Genomic DNA, 15,731 nt, shown 5'->3' with positions numbered 1-15,731 from the left:
TTGACATGACATATTTGTTTGACATTTTGTTATTCAAGTCGGTATCGAGATCTAGCTTCACCGTCAAGCAATCTGGTGTGATTAAGAAATATTATTATTTATTGTCAAAAATCCATTTTAGCTTTCTTTTATTAATTTCAGCGAGTAGGATGGCAATTTAACCCAATATGTATGTATATTTCAAATATGTATATTGTTTTGTTTTATCTTAAATAATTAATGATATTCAGACAATGAATATTCAAATAAAAATATAAAACCATATATTTAATAAATAATAAATATAATAATAATAAAAATCAATTTGTGAATTCTACTTCCTGTTCCTAGCGGCAACAGGTGGCTCTAACATAGCATATAAGTTCAAAGGACAGGCAATCGTTGGTGTGAACCTCGAAAATAAAAAAACACGTTTCTTATTGTTTAGAGTGAGGCATCGGACCGACCGCTTCCACTTGTATTCTGTCTTCGTGTTCTGTGCTGAGATGTGGACCATAATAGCCGACTAAAGAATGTCGGTTCGCTACTCGGACTCATATCCTATTATTATTATTATTATTATTTACATTGTAATATCCTATTATTATTATTATTATTATTATTATTATTATTATTATTTACATTGTATAGCGTATCTTTCAATTACATTGTATATTGTATCTTTCAATTATTATTACGTATATTTGCACAATATAATATCTAGAATACCTTTAAAAATTAAGTTTGTTTAATTATTTATGCAAGGATGTTTTTAGTTTTTTATTTTTCTTAGCACAATTTAATTACTAAGGTATATTTATAAGTAAGAAATCTATAACTTAAAGAGTTTTCTAGTCTTTTTATTATGATTTTTTTATTAATATTATATAGATTTAGAGTAACTTAGATCTTTTAATAAACTAAATAAAAAAATTAAAAAAAATTATTAGTGTCTGCAATGCATATACTAGAATATAGAAGGCATCACATTTTTTAGGCGATATATACAATATTTCTAATAACCAAAAAAAATAATAGCCATCTATTCTAACAGAGCACATGGAGGTATCAAAGGGTGTGCATGTAAGGCGTCCCGCGGTGGTTAAACAATAGTTTGATTTTTCTTCCCGCTCCTTTCCTCTCGCTTCCCCTTGTAAAACATGTCAACCCAACCCAAATTAAAGGGTGTCCTCTATTTTCTTTTTATTTTAATTGTGAATCTTATTCTTTTCATTGCTCTTTATTTGTTTTAAATTATTATTTTTAATTTTATCATTTAATATTTTATTGTATTTTATATTTATATCAAATTTTGCCCTCATTCTTTTTGTTTTTATTTTTTAAAGATTTGTTTCTTAATTTCTTTCCTTATTATTTGATTTGATTTAATTTTTATATATTATTTGGCCATTATTTTTTAATTATTTTTTCTTGGTTCCTTTTTTGAAATTGATTTTATTTTTTTTAATTTTATTCTTTAATATTTAATTTGTTTAGAATTGAATTTCGTTAATTTTTTTTTAATTCAGTGATCCTGATCTCATGATCCAGGTTAAAGGTATGTTGCATGTGGACGCGCGACATCTAGGGGTCATGAGAGTCATTACCTAGTTGTTTGGTTCAAAGTTGCTAGGAACCTGAGTATATTGGTTTTATGAGAGATTTAAAGGTAAGTGACTGATTGTGGATAGGGAGATTATTAACACTCATAGCGCACCCTACCTTTATGGTTTGATTATGTTACTGCCAAATGCTAAATATAGTTTCGATGAATTTTATTGGATCATCATTTGCTTATGTTTCTTTGCCACCCAACTAATTTGAATATTGTTTGTATTCCCTTAGAGGATCCACTGCATTGCTCCCGACTGCTCAATTGTTTAAAAAGTATTGATGTCATTTTCTTCAAGGATTTTACAAACTCGATCCATGGTTTTTTGCTTAAGAATTTTCTTTTATTCTAGAATCAACTTATACCTTTTAAAGATCATGTCTTTTCAAATCTAAATGTTGAAATGAAATAAAAAAGATGTTGGTGTTAAAAGTATTTTTTGAAAATCAAGCTTATTTGGTTAAAGACTCAATATATGCAATTCAACATATACAATCATTTGATTGTCTTGTATTTTGAAAATAGAAATTGACTTATTATAAGATTAAAATAGTTTTTTTATGGTTCTTTGTGTCAATTTTATTCTCTGATTTATGTATATCATTTGATGTTACACAACGACATGATCTTATGTGGATTTTGACAACAGGAGGTTTGAATAAAGAATCGAGGTTCCGTTGAAAATTTGTTTTATTTTCAACACTTACTTTATCAGCATACATAATAACCAACAGCTTAGTTTGTGAAATTATGACCCTTATGGAAAAGCTCTTTAATTTTTAAGAGCATCATTTATTAGTTCAAATCACCTACTTGATTAAAAAGAGCTTTTAAAAATATATAATGTAGGCTATGGCTCATGACTATGAAAGAAAGAAAAATTCATTGGCTTAAAAGTGCTTGAGGGCTTTAAAGACCTGGGATCACCATCAATTATTTACTAACTCTCTTTCTCTCGCTGTCTTTATAAAAGAAAATGACATGCCATATATTTCATCAATAAATATTGTTTTCTAAAATTTAACAAGAAACTCCATCATAATAACATATAACCATGCCTTATTCTTAATAAGATTTTTGATCAGTTAAAAACTTTTAATGCTCTCAATCAAGGTTATGTTACTTCTTTCATTATCAATCTTAAACTTAAAGAAAGTATTAAAATTCATAGTCCATCATTTTTTCTTGATACTCCTTTATTTCAAATTCCAATTAAAAAAAAGTTAAGGTTTTTTACCAATCATTAGCCTCATTATTTCCTTATTTCTATTTCACTATCTATGTAAAAGAATAACATATAACAATGTCACTTATTCTATGTTCACCTAAAAGATCAATATTCTTTTGATAGAGGTTGTAATGCAAATCAAATTTTTTCTTTGATGGATAACCAATCTAATAATTTAAAGACATTAGAGGTTTTATAGTAGATACCAAAAGATATGTTTATAGTTCAACATCCTTTTTTTCTTTTGAACTCTTTCCCTCAACATCGACTTTTGAAATTTGTTGTGCCCTTCCTAAAAAAAAAAAACCCTCTTATGCCTTTTCAGACTTGATAGAATTTTTCCTACCTTTAACCTTGATTTGCCTTTAAATGCAAGTGATGTATACTTTTTTGCTTTCACGTAACCTTCATTAAAGTTTTCTTGGAAGCCCTCCAGTTTAGAGCATTTTCACTTTTAGTCCTTTACTCAATAGTTAGATTTTTTTTCTTAGCAATTTTCTTTTTACCATTAATTCTACTATTGTCTTTGTTTTTCAACTGAAAACCCATAGTTTGCCCCTAATACGGGTTGTGATCTATGTCAAGGTTTCTTTTTTATTTTAAACTTTTTTTAAAAAAAAAATTCCATTAAGCTCAAATTAGAATTTGTAAGGGATATATACTTTAGGAATAGTGAAGGGAATAAACAAAAATGACCTTTTTTCCTTTTCAAGCAGGGTTAGCTAAAACTAATAAATTTTAACATCGTCCAGTATAATGTTTTAAACTTGTAAAGAATCATGATTCTCGAGTCCATAACTACAAAATTTACTATGTGTCATTATGTATACTACTAGAACTTAGCTCCATGATATGTGGTTTAATTTTGTATTTTAATTTTGTATATGAGCCCAAAATTTGCTTGGTCACCCCTACATTGTTTATCATGTCATTTTAACAAACACTGAGTTATTTCTGCAATCAAAACACCTTTAATCTTTTAGGATTGATTAGCTTTAATTTCACACATTGGAGTTTGATTAAAATATTTTGTCAAAATACCATTTGAAAGAAACATCTCTTTATTTCAAGACAAAAAACAAAGTACAATTCATTGAAAATATGTGATGCATTCATTATATATGAAAACACATTGAAGTAAAATACAATGCTCATTCTCTTCATAAATTCCAAAATTTTCTCACCAATCAAATGGCCCAAGACCCTACCTTGATATTCATATCTCTCGTCTAGATTATATCACATAGAAAATAGTGGTTGCATGAGATTTGATAGAGCTAAGGCAATAAATCTGAAATTTATCAGATGCTGGTAGACAAACTCGAGTGGCAAATGTATATCAATCTTTGACAAAAGCATGTAAACAGTTAATGCTACAATAAGACTTGGCTAGACCATACAACTAAGATTTTTCACTTAAAAGCCTTCTTATGATTGATTTCTCATCATTGTTCTGGAATTCATGGTAGGACATCCAATTTTTCCCTTGTTGATAGCTTGCTCATTTCTTTCTATCCTAAAAATATTAAGCTAAGCTTCTCATCAAATACTCATAATAAGAAGAGTGGAAGGTGTTGGCGAACAACATCATCATTTAAGTCTATATCAGTGGAGGTTAAACATGTGTTGCCTTATCTTTTTTGACACCATAATGTTTGGAACTAAACAAACTTTAGCTACCAATACAAGGTTAGTTAAAGGTTAGTTAGATTATTTCCTTCAACTACTCTCAATCTTTCTTCTAGAGTAACCCATCTATTTTTAAAAGTTCTTGCTATTGTTGGATCCAAGATGATTTAAGTTTGAGTTGGTTGGATGAAAGGAAAATGGATAAAAATATTGCCTATTTACTAAGTTTGCCCTTGATTTTGAGATGTGTGAGGGACTTGGGCTGGCGATGCTTCCACGGAGGGCTATGCAGATGTTCCCTTTCCATTCTTAAAACTCAACAGTAGTTCGAGTAAATTTGTGAGCCTAGCTATTTCACCTTTTAAGCTTTAAATTTCCTTGTGATAATAAGCTTTTATTTGAGCCCTTTCTTTATTTTCCACCTTTTCTCTCGGTCAAGTATAGTAGGCTTTAGATAGGGAACCTACATTTCAACTTGGAAACATGCATGTTAAATATATAAACATGTTTTTATATAATGAACTCGTCCTTCAAAGAATAACACATGGTCATAACTTTTACATGACAAAATAAAAATTTTGATTTTTGTCTATACTCTACAATAAAAATTTTCTGAATGACAATTATTTCATCGCCTGCAAGTCCTAAGTTCAATATGCATCAAAAAGTTTTTAAAAGAAAAACTTAAATTGGATGTTTTTTTATCAATAAAAATAAATTTTTAAAAATAAAAAATATTATTTTAATTTTTTTAAAATAAAAAATATTTCTCCCCTTAAATAACAGTACATGCATGTGCTGTGCCCGAGTCTGAGTCTCTGGGCCTATACTATTAGAGCATCTCCAATCCAAAATGCTATTTTGAAAAGCTAAATTGATAAAATAGCATTTTGAATAGTATAAATATAGCTTATCTTACCATATCTATTCCAATGGAAAAAAGCCATTTGAAGAGCCATTTATATTGGAGTGAAAAAAATAAGTGTTTTATTATTTCTTAATATTGTTTAATGCTATTTTTTTTCTATATATCTACATTTAATTGGTCTATTTTTTTAGTGGTCCCACTTTGTTGGTTTTGGCTCTTTAAAGAGATATATAGAAATAGCATTTGTGGGAGAGAAAAGGCATTTTAGCATTTTGTTTGACTTCTCCATTAGAGTATGCAAAACAAACAAAGAAAAGCCAAAATATTAATTTTTTATTTTTGGCTATTCATTTGGCTTCTCCATTGGAGATGCTCTAAGAGTGTTTTTATTATTATATAATTTTTTATTTTTTATTTTTTTAATGATGTTAAAAACTCATTTTTTAACATTGTGGTGGTGCATTCAAAAATAATTAATAAATTTATCTAGTAGTTAAACATTAACTAGACAGCCTATTTAATATTTAACCCATATTAAAAAAATAAAATCTCCACATATATCTTGAATTTGAAAAAAAAATGATAATTCCTTTGTAATGTACAGTTGAATCAAAAATCTCCATGGTAAAGTATTTTTTTTTTTAAATATAAATATTTTGATTAGTTTGTGTTATTTTAATTAATTTTAAAAATTTTAAAATTAAAAATTATATAAATTTCTAATAACTTGAAGATTTATAAAACCTAATAAACTCTAAAAAATGATTTAAACCTTTTCTTTTCTTTCTTGTGTGGTGGTTGTGAACGGGAACCGCGCTGTCCAGCTGATCTCTGTAAGCAAAGTGAGACCCCGTCATTCACGCCAGTTCCGTAAAAGAAGGCACAGCGACGCGTCTTGTTATCTTTTGTTGACAGGTTTAATGTAACATCAACAAATCTCGGAATCAAAGTCAACTAGTTACGTTGTAATTAGCTAGGCGGAGTCGCTGGCAGCAAGACATGATCTCTTTGGAAGTTCACACGTACGACGTTTCATCATTTGACCCCAATTAAAATGAGCTTCACTTCCGGGGAAAAACAAATTAAAATAAATACATAAGAAATTCACCTCTTCAACGAGGTGCTTTGCTGCTGTCGTACGACTTTCATGCAGCTTGTTTTCTTTTCTTCTAGTCCCCCCACAGTACTCTCGGAGTTTTTGTCTCTTTCAAATTCGCAATGGCTAAATACAAGTAAGGATCCAATTACAGGAGTTGAACAACAAACAAAACAGTTTTGGGCTCGTGTACATGCTTGCTTTGTAGATAATGGAGGAAATTTGAATAATCGTTCACAAATAAGCAACTCAAGTAGATGGCAAGAAATAAATAGAGAAGTCGGTAAATTTGTTGGATTTGTTACTCAAATTGAAAATCGTCAGCAAAGTGGAATGACTGAAGAATCAAGGGTAATGTTTATATTCATTTTTATGTTAAATTGTTTAACATATATTTTAATATTATTTAATTTATTTATTTTTTTACCAGATTAATGATGCTCGACAAATGTATGCTTCTTGCGTTGGCAAACGATTTCAACTAGAACATTGCTGGGTTATTTTAAGAAAAGAACCCAAATGGCAATTTGAGCGTGCAAGTCAACATCAAAGGTCAAATAAGAAACAAAAAGGTCATGTCAATGCAAGTCCAGCTTCATCAACTCCATCTACCCCTGATGCTATGAGTTTAGGAGAAGATAGTGAACCATTGATTTATCAAGATAGACCAATCGGTCAGAAGGCTGCAAAGGAACGACTTAAACGTAGACAAGGAAAAGAAAAGTTGGGGATGTAACTGTAACGAATCTCTTACAACAATTCAGGGATACTCTAGTTGAAATTGAGGATCAGAAGAAACAAGACAGGAAAATTATGTTAGAGCAACAAGCCATGATGATTCAACAAAGTCAAGAGAAACAAGAATTGGACAGGATTGAGAAAGAAGAACAAATTATAAAAATGGATATTTCTAATTTGGATCCAATTTCTGCAGTGTATTTTCAAAATAGAAAGTTAGAAATTATGCAAAAGAGGGGTTTTGATTTTTAATTAACTTTGATTGATTTATTGTAATGTAATGTATTTTTAATTAAATATGTAGAAAATTCTTGGTTATTTTAAATACATTGTTATGAAATTGATATCAATTCATAATACTTTTTTAAAGTTCCTCTAACACTTAACAATAACAAGTAGGATTAATTAACTTAAAAGATAACAAACATAATGAAAAAAAAACATAAAAAAACCTGAAAATTATGATAACATAAGAGGTTAAAATCTAAAGATTCTACTCGTTGCCATACTGTTCCCACAAATGTTCAATCAAATCTTCTTGTAGTTGAGAGCTAGTAGCTCTATCTCTAATTCGATTATGAGTTTGAAGAAAATCATGTAGTTCTGGTATTTCACAATGTGACACTGATATAAAGGAATTGACTTCATGTTCATGGTCAAATCCAAGGTTCATTGCTCCTTCATCCTCAATAATCATATTATGCATTATTATGCAAGCTTTCATAATATATGCAAGCGTTTCTTCATCCCAGTATCGAACAGGTCCACGTACAATTGCAAAACGAGATTGGAGCACCCCAAATGCCCGCTCCACATCTTTTCTTGCAGACTCTTGCTTGCTTGCAAAATATTTTCTCTTTGCTCCTAATGGTCTTAGGATTGTCTTAACAAAGGTTGACCAATTAGGATAAATCCCATCTGCTAAATAGTATCCCATTGTATATTCATGCCCATTAATTGTATAATTGACAGGAGCAGTACGACCTTCAGCAAGTGCAGCAAAGATAGGTGACCGATCAAGAACATTAATATCATTTAATGATCCAGGCATTCCAAAAAAGGCATGTCATATCCAAAGATCTTGTGAAGCCACTGCCTCTAGAATTATAGTTGGTTCACGACAATGACTAGTATACATCTCATGCCATGCAATTGGGCATTTCTCCCATTTCCAATGCATACAGTCAATGCTCCCTAACATCCCTGGAAACCCACGTTGCTCTCCAATTGATAATAATCGACAAATATCAGTTTCGTTTGGTGCCTTTAGATACCAATCACCAAAAACTTCTACGATTGCTTTGACGAAAGCTCTAAGACTTTCTATTGCAGTGGTTTCTCCAATTCGAAGATATTCATCAGCAAGATCTGCAGGAATACCATATGCAAGTATTCTGTGAGCTGCAGTTATCTTTTGAAGGCAAGATAAACCAAGAACACCAAGAGCATCTGTCCTTTGTTTGAAATATGAATTATGAGCTTCCACTGCATTTGCGATCCGAAGAAAAAGACGACGACTCATCCTAAATCTTCTTCGAAATTGACTTTCAGTGAATTTAGGATTTTCTGCAAAATAATCATTATATAACCTTAACTCACCTTCCTTTCTATTACGATTGACAACATTGTGACCAGAAATAGAGCCACGATACCTTGTTCTCCGCCCTTGATTATTCGATTCTTCTTCAGCAACTACAGCAGTAACAACTTGAAAAGCCAACACAGGAGTGTCATCATCAAAATCAAAAGCATCATAACAATTAAAATTAGAATGATTCATGATGAATTTTAATGAAATATAACAAAGATTGGAGAGAAGAAAATGATGAGAAAAAATGTTAAGATATATGAGAATATTTATAGATGGACTATTTTTTCAAATTGTAAAATCTTAGAATGTTGGCGGCAAGTTTTTTAAAATTTGAAATTTTAAAATTTAAAATATTGGCGGTTATTTTTTCAAAATTTAAAATTTAAAAATTTAATGTTGGCGGTTATGTTGGCGCTGATTTTTTCAAAGTTTGAATTTGAATTTAATTTTTAAAAATTTAATTTTTAACAATAACATATAAAACTTAAAATTAAAAATATTGATATAAATAAATTTTAAATTTAATTTTAAATTATATTTTTTAACTTTTATATTACTTCATTAATTTTATATTACTTTTATAAATTATTCATATTAATTATGTAATTAATAACATCATAATTATATTATATATAAAATATTTAAATTAGTTATATAATTATATTAAAATTAATTTAACATGAAATATATTAAAATATAAATGGCTTTTCTATATAGCTTTTTACCATTGGAATGCATATAATTTAAAAATCTATATTTATACTATTTAAAAAGCTATTTTTTTATTTAGCTCTTCAATATAATATTTTTTTTATTAGAGATGCTCTTAGAAAGATATTAATTCCTTATTTTTATAAATATTAATAGATTATGTTAAAATAATTGTGTATCAAATATATTAAAATATAATTGGCTCTTCTAAATAGCTTCTTACCATTGGAATGCACATCAACAAAAAAGCTATATCTACACTATTTAAAAAGCCATATTATCAATATAGCTCTTCTAGAAAGCATCTCCCGTTGGAGATGCTCTAAGGCGTCCCGCGGTGGTTAAACAACAGTTGGATTTTTCTCCCTGCTCCTTTCCTCTCGCTTCTCCTTGAAAAACATGTCAACCTAACCCAAATTAAAGGGTGTCCTCTATTTTTTTAAAATTTTAATTGTGAATTTTATTCTTTTCATTGCTCTTTATTTGTTTTAAATTATTTTTTTTAATTTTATTATTTAATATTTTATTGTATTTTGTATTTATATCGAATTTTGTCTTCATTCTTTTTGTTTTTATTTTTTAAAGATTTGTTTCTTAATTTCATTCCTTATTATTTGATTTGATTTAATTTTTATATATTATTTGGCCATTATTTTTTAAATTATTTTTTCTTGGTTCCTGTTTTTAAATTAATTTTATTTTTTCAATTTTATTTTTCAATATTTGATTTGTTTAGAATTGAGTTTCGTTAATTTTTTTTAGTTTAGTGAGCCTGATCTCATGATCCGGGTTAAACGTGTGTCGCATGTGGACGAGCAATATCTGGGGGTTGTGAGAGTCGTTACCTAGTTGTTTGGTTCAAGGTTGCTAGGAACCTGAGTATATTGGTTGTATGAGATATTGAAAGGTAAATGACTGATTGTGGATAAAGAGACTATTAACACTCATAGCGCACCTTACCTTTATGGTTTGATTATGTTACTGCCAGATGCTAAATATAGTTTCGATGGATTTTATTGGATCATCATTTGATTATGTTTCTTTTCCACGTAGCTAATTTGAATATTGTTTGCATTCCCTCATAGGATCCACTGCATTGCCCCTGACTGCTCAATTGTTTAAAAAGTGTTGATGTCATTTTCTTCAAGGATTTTGCAAACTTGACTCATGGTTTTTTGCTTAAGAATTTTTTTTTATTCTAGAATCAACTCATACCTTTTAAAGATCATGTCTTTTCAAATCTAAATGTTGAAATGAAATAAAAAAGATGTCAATGTTAAAAGTATTTTTTGAAAATCAAGCTTTTTTGGTTAAAGACCCAATATACGTAATTCAACATATACAATCATTTGATTGTCTTGTGTTTTGAAAATAGAAATTGACTTACTATAAAATTAAAATAGTTTTTTTATGGTTCTTTGTGTCAATTTTATTCTCTGATTTATGTATATCATTTGATGTTACACAACGACATGACCTTCTGTGGATTTTAACAAGAGGTTTGAGCAAAGAATCGAGGTTCCGTTGAAATTTTGTTTTATTTTCAACACTTACTTTATCAGTATGCATAATAACCAGCAACTTAGTTTGTGAAGTCATGACCTTTATGGAAAAGCTTTTTAATTTTTAAAAGCATTATTTATCTGTTCAAATCACCTACTTGATTAAAAACAACTTTTAAAAGTATGTAATGTAGGCTATGGTTTATGACTATGAAAGAAAGAGAAATTCATAGGCTTAAAAGTGCTTGAGGGTTTTAAAAACCTGGGATCACCATCAATTATTCACTAACTCTCTTTCTCTCGTTGTCTTTATAGAAGAAAATGACATACCATATATTTCATCAATAAATCTTGTTTCCTAAAATTTAACAAGAAACTCCATCATAATAACATATAACCATACCTTACTCTTAATAAGATTTTTGGTCAGTTAGAAACTTTTAATGCTCTCAATCAAGGTTATGTTACTCCTTTCATTATCAATCTTAAACTTAAAGAAAGTATTAAAATTCCTAGTCCATTATTTATTTCTTGATACTCCTTTATTTCAAATTCCAATTAAAAAAAAGTTAAGGTTTTCTACCAATCATTAGCCTTATTATTTCCTTATTTCTATTTCACTATCTATGTAAAAGAATAACATATAACAATGCCACTCATTCTATGTTCACCTAAAAGATCAATATTCTCTTGATAGAGGTTGTAATGCAAATCAAATTTTTTCTTTGATGGATAACCAATCTAATAATTTAAAGACATTAGAGGTTTTATAGTAGATACCAAAACATGTGTTCATGGTTCAACATTCTTTTTTTTCTTGAACTCTCTCCCTCGACATCGACTTTTGAAATTTGTTGTGCCCTTCCTAAAAAAAAAACCCTCTTATGCCCTTTCAGACTTGATAGAATTTTTCCTACCTTTAACCTTGATTTGCCTTTAAATGCAAGTGATGTATACTTTTTTTGGCTTTCACATAACCTTCATTAAAGTTTCCTTGGAAGCCCTCCAATCTAGAGCTTGTTCATTTTTAGTCCTTTTACTTTTGTTCTTAGCATTTTTCTTTTTACCATTAATTCTACTATTGTCTTTGTTTTTCAACTGAAAACCCATAGTTTTCCCCTAATATGGATTGTGATCTATGTCAAGGTTTTTTTTTATTTCAAACTTTTTTTTTAAAAAAAGATTCCATTAAGATCAAATTAGAATTTGTGAGGAATATATACTTTAAGAATAGTGAAGGGAATAAAAAAAGATGACCTTTTTTTCTTTTCAAGCAGGGTTAGCTAAAACTAATAAATTTTAACATCGTCCAATATAATGATTTAAACTTGTAAAGAATCATGATTCTCAAGTCCATAACTACAAAATTCACTATGTGTCATTATGTGTACTACTAAAACTTAGCTTTATGATGTGTGGTTTAATTTTGTATGTGAGCCCAAAATTTGTTTGGTCACTCCCACATTGTTTATCATGTCATTTTAACAAACACTGAGTTATTTCTGCAATCAAAACACCTTTAATTTTTTAGGATTGATTAGCTTTAATTTCGCACATTGGAGTTTGATTAAAATATTTTTTCAAAATACCATTTGAAAGAAACATCTCTTTATTTCAAGACAAAGAGCAAAGTACAATTCGTTAAAAATATGTTATGCGTTCATGATATATGAAAATACATTGAAGTAAAATACAATGCTCATTCTCTTCATAAATTCCAAAATTTTCTCACCAACCAAATGGCCCAAGACCCTACCTTGATATTCACATCTCTCGTCTAGATTATATCACATAAAAAATGGTGATTGCATGAGATTTGATAGAGCTAAGGCAATAAGTCTAAAATTTATCAGATACTGGTAGACAAACTCGAGTGGCAAATGTATATTAATCTTTGACAGAAGCACGTAAACAATTAATACTAAAACGAGACTTGGCTAGACCATACAACTAAGATTTTTCACTTAAGAGCCTTCTTATGATTGACTTCTCATCATTGTTCTGGAATTCATGGTAGGACATCCAATTTTTCCCTTGTTGATAGCTTGCTCATTTATTTCAGCAATCTTCACTATATCCTAAAAATATTAAGCTAAGCTTCTCATCAAATGCTCATAATAAGGAGAGTGGAAGGTGTTGGTGAACAACATCATCATTTAAGTCTATATCAGTGGAGGTTAAACATGTGTTGCCTCATCTCCTTTGACACCATAATGTTTGGAACTAAACAAACTTTAGCTACTAATACAAGGTTAGTTAGATTATTTCCTTCAACTACTCTCAATCATTCTTATAGAGTAACCCATCTATTTTTAAAAGTTCTTGCTATTGTTGGATCCAAGATGACTTAAGTTTGAGTTGACTGGATGAAAGGAAAATGGACAAAAATATTGCCTATTTACTAAGTTTGCCCTTGATTTTGAGATTTGTGAGGAACTTGGGCTGGCGATGCTTCCACGGAAGGCTATACAGATATTCCCTTTCCATTCTTAAAACTCAACAGTAGTTCGAGTAGATTTGTGAGCCTAACTCCTTCACCTTTTATGCTTTAAATTTTCTTTTGATAATAAGCTTTTATTTGATCCTTTTCTTATTTTCCATCTTTTCTCTCAGTCAAGTATAGTAGGCCTTAGGTAGGAAATCTATGTTTCAACTTGGAAACATGTATGTTAAATATATGAACATGTTTTCATATAATGAACTCGTCCTTCAAAGAATGACACATGGTTATAACTTTTACATGATAAAACAAGAATTTTGATTTTTATCCATACTCTACAACAAAAATTTTATGAGTAAACAATCATTGCATCACCTACAAGTCCTAAGTTCAATATACATCAAAAAGTTTTTAAAAGAAAAACTTAAATCATGGCTAAAAACTCAAATTGGATGTTTTTTTATCAATAAAAATAAATTTTAAAAAATAAAAAATATTATTTTAAAATATTTAAAAAAAAATATTTAAAAAAAAACACTATCACTATTTCAAACAAAACCATAGCTGCACTCAGATCATAGCCCAAGAAGTCACGTTCAAACTTCGAAATTCCGATCGAGAGAATGCATGAAATTATTGTTAATTCGTAGCTTTTTGACTGGTCATGTATATAGTGGTTAGATATTTCTCCCCTTAAATAACAGTACACGCATGTGCTTTGCCCGAGTCTGAGTCTCTGGGCCTATACTATTAGAGAAAGCATGAGCATTTGAATATAGCTTTGGACAACCTTTATTCTGTCTTCTTTGCATTTTGTATTTTGCTGATCAGTATCGGTCAAAACCTTACTGATGATCCATCATAAACACCAGATCCACTGGGACATTTGACATCTAAATTGTACAAATCATATTAAGTTCTTGAACTAATTTGGTTCTGGAAGAACATTCCCTAAGAACTCCGTAGTCAGAATGGAATCCAGACGCTCAAACCATGTTATAAAGTGAAAGGTCACCACTCTGCTATCCTAGCTCAGAATTCTTTTTTCTTTGTTTTTTTTTTTTCTGATTTACTTGTAAAAAAGGATGGGGAATTTCCGTAAAGCAGAGTAATGTAAATGGTTCAGGGTCAAAGGAAGCATGTTGTCAAGATCCATCCCCGAGAAAGTAATTTCATAATTTTAAATACAAAGTCAGTCAAAGCAGAGAGAAGACCCAGGCTGGCTCTACAGAGGCTGGGAGAATTCGATCCCTACAGCTACTGGAAACCACCCCTACCAGAGCTACAGGAGAAGGGCAACCCTGCAAGCTGGTTTGCAGTGTCCTGTGATCAATGGAAATCGACGTCCTGTCTGTTTGTCCTGTAATCGATTTGACGAATCGTGAAAAACTAAACCTCCAATTATTGTTGATTATAGAATTTGAAAGCGTGTTTGAATCTTCAAATGGAAAACGTTGACTACAACCATACAATTTTTTTTTATTATAAGAGGAATTGAGTAACCACAAATGTGTCCAATCTTAAATTCCGGCTTAATCCATTTGCTTCCCACCATTTTTCAGTTCCTAGGCAGGCCATTAATTCAACATTTTGAATAAACCCAGCTTTGAACAAGGAGGAACTGCCCTGTTGTTAGCTAAACACTTGAAGTTGTCTACATTAGTATTTTGTGTTTTTTTTTCTTTGATTTTTCTTTTAATTTTACTTTTCACCAATCTTTTTTCTAAAAAAATTTGTCCTATAAATAGTAGGTTATTTTAAGAATCTTGCTTCATAATACTTTTTATATTTTTTTATATTAGTTTATATACCGATCTCATGAATTTTTTTTTCTTGATTTCAACATTCAATGTTATATCTATTGGAAGTGGGATTATTATCTTTTTTAATTATTTTTTATAAATTTATCTCAATCTTATTATCTAGATCGTAACTTTAACAGGACAATTTTAGTTGACTTAAGTCATTTTTTTATTTTATTTTTTAATATTGGGTTAGTTAAAAATCAAGCTTTGTAATTTGTTTAATTTTATTTTTATAAAGTTATCTCAATATCATGACCTAGGTCACAAGTTTTGTAGATTTCTCAGGTTGATTCTACTTATTTTTTTATTTATTTTATATAGGATTATCTTGATTTCATGACTTGAGTTGCAAGTTTATCAAGTTAACCCAAGTTAATTCGATTTATTTTCTTAGATTATTTTTAATTGATTTTTTTTTATTTTAGTTTCCCTCTAACAAATCAATCTTTTTTATATATATATTTTTTAATTATATCATTTGACAATAGGTTGTTTGAGAATTAGATTTTATAGTCTTTTAATTTTTCTTTTT

Source organism: Populus euphratica, unplaced genomic scaffold (assembly GCF_000495115.2).
Source record: "Populus euphratica unplaced genomic scaffold, PopEup_1.0 scaffold78.1, whole genome shotgun sequence".
Taxonomy (NCBI): Eukaryota; Viridiplantae; Streptophyta; class Magnoliopsida; order Malpighiales; family Salicaceae; genus Populus; species Populus euphratica.
The sequence above is the reverse complement of the archived record's forward strand: the minus strand, read 5'-3'. Positions refer to the sequence as shown.